At 39.3% G+C, this 7,096-nt stretch overlaps 1 long non-coding RNA gene across 2 annotated transcripts; it reads left to right on the forward strand.

Annotated features, from left to right (window-relative positions):
• Positions 1-452: 452 nt before the first annotated feature.
• Positions 453-2,496, forward strand: LOC124699506. 2 transcript variants are annotated; one of them, XR_007001411.1, is made up of 5 exons: positions 453-846; positions 942-1,028; positions 1,150-1,222; positions 1,380-1,467; positions 2,457-2,496. It is a non-coding gene; the product is annotated as an uncharacterized LOC124699506 (long non-coding RNA). The 2 variants fall into 2 exon arrangements; XR_007001412.1 differs by having other exon boundaries at positions 453-1,028.
• Positions 2,497-7,096: the final 4,600 nt, after the last annotated feature.

Here is a 7,096-nt window from a genome sequence, read left to right on the forward strand (position 1 = left end):
TGAGGAGAAGCGGGCGGAGCAGCAACTGAGACCACCGGAGACGCTTTGCTTCCCCCACCGTCCTCCATCTCCGCCTTCTCGTCGCCTCTGTGTGCCGGCCGGCACACAGGAGAAGGAGGCAGCTGGGAGATGGCTCAAGGGCACGTGCTCGATGGCGTTGTCCTCAGCGCGGCGGAGCATGGTGCTGCCGTCAGCCTCGTTCATCCCAGGCATCTCTCTCCATAAGAAGCCCCAAGGATCGTCTCTCCTTTGTCATCTCTCTTTCTCTCCGGATTCTATTTTATCTATGCTCAGAAGGTGTTTGACATAATTCATGCAGGCCAAGATTAATCCATTTCATATCTTTGCTCTATTGATTGCTCAATAGTTTCATTCTTCTCTGTAAAACTGGCTCTAATGCATTCCAAGCTTTTGCATAAATATTGTACACTCAGTATAATCATTTTTTTAGTTACGACTGTTTGTTGCTTTGGCTAGAATCTATTCATGTGTTAAAGAATGCAATGTGGATGAAGTGAGAGCAAGCAGCCTTTCTGGTCGTAGTTCATAATTTTCCTTTTCGTTTGTTAGTTCATACTTTTTCTTTATTAGATCTTTAGAATATAGTGTTGCATAAGTTACTCCATTTATTTCCTGGTCGTCATCCTCCTTTGCAGAACTGGTTGATGCCCTCTGGGACAATTTTTGTTTCAGCATATATACTTCGGTCCGTATATGCGTTATTTACTCCTTGGTGTTTTGACATGGCGCGGGATGGTGGCGAACAGTTTCAAGGTGCAGATGAGCTTCTTCTTTTGTTATTGATCCCACCTGGTGAGATTTGTACAACTCCACTTTGTGGCATAGGTTTGGTCTATATATACGACATATTCATGGCTTGATTTGTAAGGTGGATATAGGATTCCTATTGTTTTACAACTAACAGTGGCAAAACTATTTAGGAAGGTGTATAGGATCCTTGCTAATCTATTCAGGTGGGGGAAGACATTGAAGCAAAACAGCAAAAAAAAATGTATATGCTCTCCCTGGTAATTTTGTTATGGGAGGTAGTCAAGTTCCTTTTGGCACTGATATTTGTATACCTTATTGAGATGTATCTTATGCCTAGAGGGAGTGCGCATACCTGAAATTTAATACTTTAAATTGCAGGTTGTATGACAAGGGTGACAATGATGACATGTGGAGCCTTCTGTTCTACAGGAAAACCCATTGTTTATTTCCTGTAAGATTGCTTCTCTTCTTTGCACATCTTTTTAATACATGATGACCATTTGTTCTTATTGGATTATAAGGTAGCTGCTTGTGTTGTTCATATTGGATTATGGTTTGTTATGGATTCGTCCATTGCTAAGTATCTACCCATATTTCTTCTTAAACAGGAGAAGAAGCTTCTGCCTATTGTTGCTGAATATGTAGACAGTGAAGCATTGATCACCATAATTTCTAATAAGCTTCGTGCAGGCTATGGTCAGTGATGAATATCTTTTTTTCCTTATGCCTAATAGTTGACATAATCTGTTTATCTTATTCAAGATGGAAAGTATGTTAGTGAGATCAGAGCTCCTGATTTTGGAGAGAGAATTCTAGCGTATATGATATTGTTGTCCTTATACGGGCTTAAGAAAGTCAATTCCAAATAGATATTACCCCATATCTATATCCTTATATAGTTATCAGATAATTGCGTTCACCTCAGTTTTATATTTACACTTTACTGGGATTTGGTCATAACTAAAGAACTTGGAATGTATCTTCAACTTTAAGCCTGATCATATGCTCAGTGCTTTGAGAAAAGGTAAAGCATTTTGTTGGTGCTAAATTGCATTTTCTCGTTTCGGAGCCTTGCGGAACTAAACTTCTCAGTAACACAACAAATATCAGCTTCCTAAAAAGTATAAATTGTGAAAGCTTGAATATGCATGTCTATTTCTAATAAAAAAGGTGGTTTGTGTTGGCTCTTATAATAGTCATTTGTAGGCTTGTAGGGATAGTGACGTTTCGAGTTGCGCGAGCAATGTTGTTCTTTGTCATAAGAATGACACTACTAATTTGATTGCTGGCATGGACCTTTTAGAAACTTTCTAAAATGACTGAATTGATGCTTATAATCTAATTCATCTTAGAGCTAGCTTTCATAAATGCTCAAATATGTTTTGTAGGAAGTTGCATATGTTGTTCAGTGTTCACTCTCCTTGCATCAGCATTTTATGTGGTTAATGGAAATGCATATAGGTTACGGAATATAAGGATAACACATCTTTGATGTAGTTAGAGATAATAGAGCAATTGGAGAGAGCTGAGCAGGTTACACGCTTGTCTCTGTAAATTTTCCTTATAAATAAAGAAAGTAATGTCAATAACATAGGAAAATTGAAATTTCTCCCGAGAGATAACATCCAAATATTTTGGTATTTTTGCAATCGATATTCAGTTTGTGCTGCTGGATTAATCTGCAGGGAAGGCTCACAATGTTGCTGCTCTGCCTCTTTGTCCTCTACGGCATTCAACGGGAGGAGCACAGGCTGCCTCCTAGCCATATCGAGAGGATGATGTCTCTGCCGCCGGAGTAGAGAAGAACGAAGACATCGAGACAGGGGTGAGCAAGCGACCGCCCGTGCTCGCTTCGGTCGCCGATGTAGAGAAGAGCGAAGACATGGTGAGCATCCGACTGCACGTGCAATTCATTTATCAATCATAAAACATGTTAGAAATTTAAGAAGTTTCTTCTATTATTTGTTTCACTACCTATGGGTTTCAGTAAGTACTTGGATATTTTTCACCGACAAATGTTGTTTTTGCGGTTACATTGAACATATCCATGTTTGTAGGTACCAGAATAACTGTGGCTGTCAACATTTACTTGCACTGGATCATGTCCGTTTGGCCTTTTGATTTATAAAACTTTAAACAGTCGATAAAATAATGTTAGTCTGTAATGTAGAGTTAGTAAGTGTTTTGATTAGAGGTGTACAGATGTGTCCACGAAAACTGGAGTATGTAGTTCAGTTAGACCAATGACCTTGCAGAGCAACTATACATTGGAGTTATCGTGCGGCACAATATTTCCCTAATTAATTTACTTTGAGATATTGTTAAAAGCACATGATAAACATGTTTACTTTATTCACATTCATTTTGTTATCTTGTGGATGCCGCCATCCCAAATTATTTGCTCACTCACTGAAATTCATGGATATACAGGTTTGGATGTGTTCTTTGCTCCCTTGCCTGTGACCACTGGCCCTCATCTTGCGTATGCTGTCATCATTAGCGGAGCCAACTTTCAAAAAATGGGTGTACAAAGCTCAAAAAAATAGCCAAAGTTTCAGGATTATATAAGGTGTATTGTCATGTATATGTGCATAATATATTGGTAAAGCTTCTTCCCTCAAAGTAACTGGTGTACATCTGTACATCCAAGTACCTATCTGGCTCCGCCCATTACCTTGCTCAGTTGGTTGGGGTGGACGCCGTGAGAGCATGGTTGAGGTGAGTTTTGTCAATTTGGCCAAAAATCACATATTGCTCTGTTGTTTACGAGTTTCGTTTTTTTCTAAAATTTAGCTCCAGCGGTAGTAAATCAAGTTGCTTGTTCTAGCGAGAAAATAATGGATATACTTCTCTGTTTGTTTCGGCATTGAAAATAATTTCGAATTTGTGTCTTGCTGAGTAATGTCCGGACAGTCATTTCTTGGATAATGTTGTTATTTTGCAGGAAATAACTGAATTATTATTGCTGGCTTTTGTCTAATGCCATGAGCCGAGGTTCCGTGGCTAGATCTCAACTATTTGGCCTGAAGTTAAGTCAGACCTACATCATTTAGGAGTTTTCTGTATGATTTTTGATTAGCAACAGTCTGAAACAGTACTCATGCTTCTTATATTTTCTTGCAGATGTAAAGTACATTTGTCCTTTTCTCTACGATGTACATAAAAAGTCCTTGGGAAGATTTACATCCCTGACATCAATTGGCTACATATGATTCTTTTCATTGCTGTAATTGATGGATTTAAGAAAAATCCAGATAGGAAATCCATACGGTGAGCTTCATTTTTCACAACTTCCTTGGTGTAGCAAAAACCACTTCTGTATAACCAAAAGTAATAGCTATTTACATATAAGTTTTGCTACTCCAATAATGATTGCTTGATTCTCTCTTCTTTCTGGTGGAAGTTTGTATAATTGCGGATATCATTTCACTAGCCAGATCAATATCACTTCGGAATTTGGTTCCCAGTGGAGCAACCAAATATGAAGCAAAGATTAAGGAGAAAGCGATGGCAACAGAAGCCACTTTTGTGTAACAAAAGCTACTTCTCTATAACCAAAATGAATAGCTGGTTGTATATAAGTTCTCCTACTCAAATAATGTTTTCGTATACTCTCTAAGTTTGATAGAACTTGTTTTGACATAATGTTTGTCAGTATGAAAGATGGGGTGTGTGCCAAGGTGCGCCCATCTGATAGAGCCCATAGTAGAAAGCATAAGGCGTAGATCTTAATGCACACTGTCATACTCAGCCTTTTACATCTATTTGCATACTTACATGTTTGTGTTCTGCTACTACTCCCTACTCCCGAACTTACGCAATAGGCTTGCTAACCTATTTGGTACAGTTGGTTTGATGCTTCATTTATAGTTTCGTGTGATATATCTTGATTTCAAACATAAGAAGTGTATTATTAATATTTTTTATCGCACATTGCCATTAGCTTCACGGGGTCGTGCGCCAAGGCGCACATCTAAATCTAGTACAAGATAATACATGGACCAACTTGAAGCCACATTCTTGGCGACAAGCATCGCTAATTTACAAGTTTGGTGATGGGGATGGTTATGCTCATGTCATGTGTCATGACCTCCGACCTACGCACATCATCTAAACTGGAGCACTGGTCCAACAGATTCTCAGTGTGTATCATATACCCAAGACGTAGAAGTCGATGCCACCAATGTTAGGGAACGATTAGCGACAGTAAATTTGTTAGTAGGCGGGGCTTGTTACCATGATGTGATGGCTAAAAATCTTAGACAGTACACATGATGCATATAGGTTTAAGGCCCGAAAAAGGGCCCAGAAAAAAGCCCTGCATCAGGTGCGAATATATTATTTAGCATGTAAGGTGCTCGGAATTGTACAATAGTGGTGTGGCCGGCAAGACCGATGAGGCCGGCCAGGTAGATTTCTGCTCGATTGGAGGGAGTAAGAAAACAAATAGGAAAAATTATTGCAACCATCAATTTTAAATACGATTTGTTGTTGAAAGCTTGTTGTACAAATTTTCTTGCATTAACTATTGATATACTAGCTGAATGCTCATGCGTTGCCACGAATTATTAGGGCATGTATAATGGTCTTATCTTAGTCTTATCTTAGGAATGCCACATAAGATAATTGCTGAGTTGGAGGAGAGAGAAATAAAAAAAGATCTTTGCCTTCTCTTGGCTAAGAGATCATCTCTTAGCACAATATGTCTCACCATATTTTTAGGAATACACGAGGCTAAAGATAAGACTAAAAAATAACCCATTGTATACCATGTGTTGTTGTCATATCAAAAGGCATAAGATAAAACCGTCTTATCAACCATTGTACATGCCCTTAGACATTGGCACACGTGTAAACATAAATGCATAAATATATTTGGCCGAGCTCCTATCAAGTGTTCAAATGTGTCACTCCAGTCCTTCTCCTACGCGTCACTTCCATCTCATGACGATTTCTTTTCTCGAGCGTCCCAATTAAATGCATCCCCGGTTTGACCATCGTTGTTGTAGTAGATTGACAAACCATGCACTTTGCTGCAGGTATCCCCTGCTCCTAGCAGTTCTCTCGGTAGTTGCAAGTATCCCTTGCTCCTAGCCCATTCTCCGAGTATAGCTGAATCTGTCGTGCCGTTGAGTCTTTTCAGCGTCGATGATTAAGGATCGAGCAGAGTGTGGAGCACTGGATCAAGCAGAATAAGAATCGATTCTTTGTAAACAGAATACAACTACCTAGCTCAAATATCATTGCCGGCACGTCACCCATTTTCAATTTGTATAGATAAAAATAATTATAGGCTACTCAGTCAAATGGAAAAGTTTTTACTACCGACATGGAACAATTGTAGTGCGCCAAGAGGATATGTAGACTTCAAATAGCTATTTTGAAATCTCAATCTCATAGGAAGTAATTCACGTATGAAAAACGAGCAATATTTGATCAAGGAAGCTGAGCCGATAATCCCTAGCCATATGCACGTCCACAAGCAGACGTTTTTCTTTCTTGAACTCAGAGGCAGAAGCTTTGGACGACGATTGGTGTTTGCTGGTTTTCTTTAAGTTAATCGGACCGATCGGATTATGTGGTGATGATTTTCCTTGTCCCGGACTGGAGATGGCCCACAGGCCCACCGTCGATTGGCTTTCTATTCAGCCTGTGTTTCTCGGATCGGGATTATCCTGTGCGCTTTTTTTCTCGTGGTTTTTTTTTGTCGCTGATATCTTTTCCCTTGGACGTACGACGTACCAGACCCCTAGCAATTTAATAGTAAAGAAGATAATTTAACATCGTCAGTGGCCAGAAGTAATGTAATAATTGAGAACCAACCCGTGGTTGGATGGTTAGGAGAGCGATGGCTTGCTGTGCCACCGGAGTTCAAATCCAGATTTGACACTTTGGTGTCTCATAATAGGCGGAATATTCTTCAGTGGGAGGCGACGTTCCCGTCGGCAACGAGGCGCTCGTGGTGACTTCGTCAATCTCAAGACCCGTCGGATCAGTTATTCAACGCAGTCTCTTGGAGGTGCTCATAGGGGTAGGGTGTACGTGTGTGCGTTCATAGGGGTGAGTGTGTTCGCGTATGTATGAGCGTCTTTGTTTGTACTGTGTTTCGCAAAAAAAAAAAAAAAAAAAAAAGTAATGTAATAATTATATTGGAGTTATTTTCAATTCTTAATTTTTTTTATTTACAGAATCATATATGCATAAATAATTAATTTACCAATTTGCACTTGGAGTACATGTCCTTATTTGAAATGAAACATATTATAGAGTATCACTGTTTAGTTCGTCTAATGACAATACAAGTAAATAATTTTTCTATCTATGG

Source organism: Lolium rigidum, chromosome 3 (assembly GCF_022539505.1).
Source record: "Lolium rigidum isolate FL_2022 chromosome 3, APGP_CSIRO_Lrig_0.1, whole genome shotgun sequence".
Lineage (NCBI taxonomy): Eukaryota > Viridiplantae > Streptophyta > Magnoliopsida > Poales > Poaceae > Lolium > Lolium rigidum.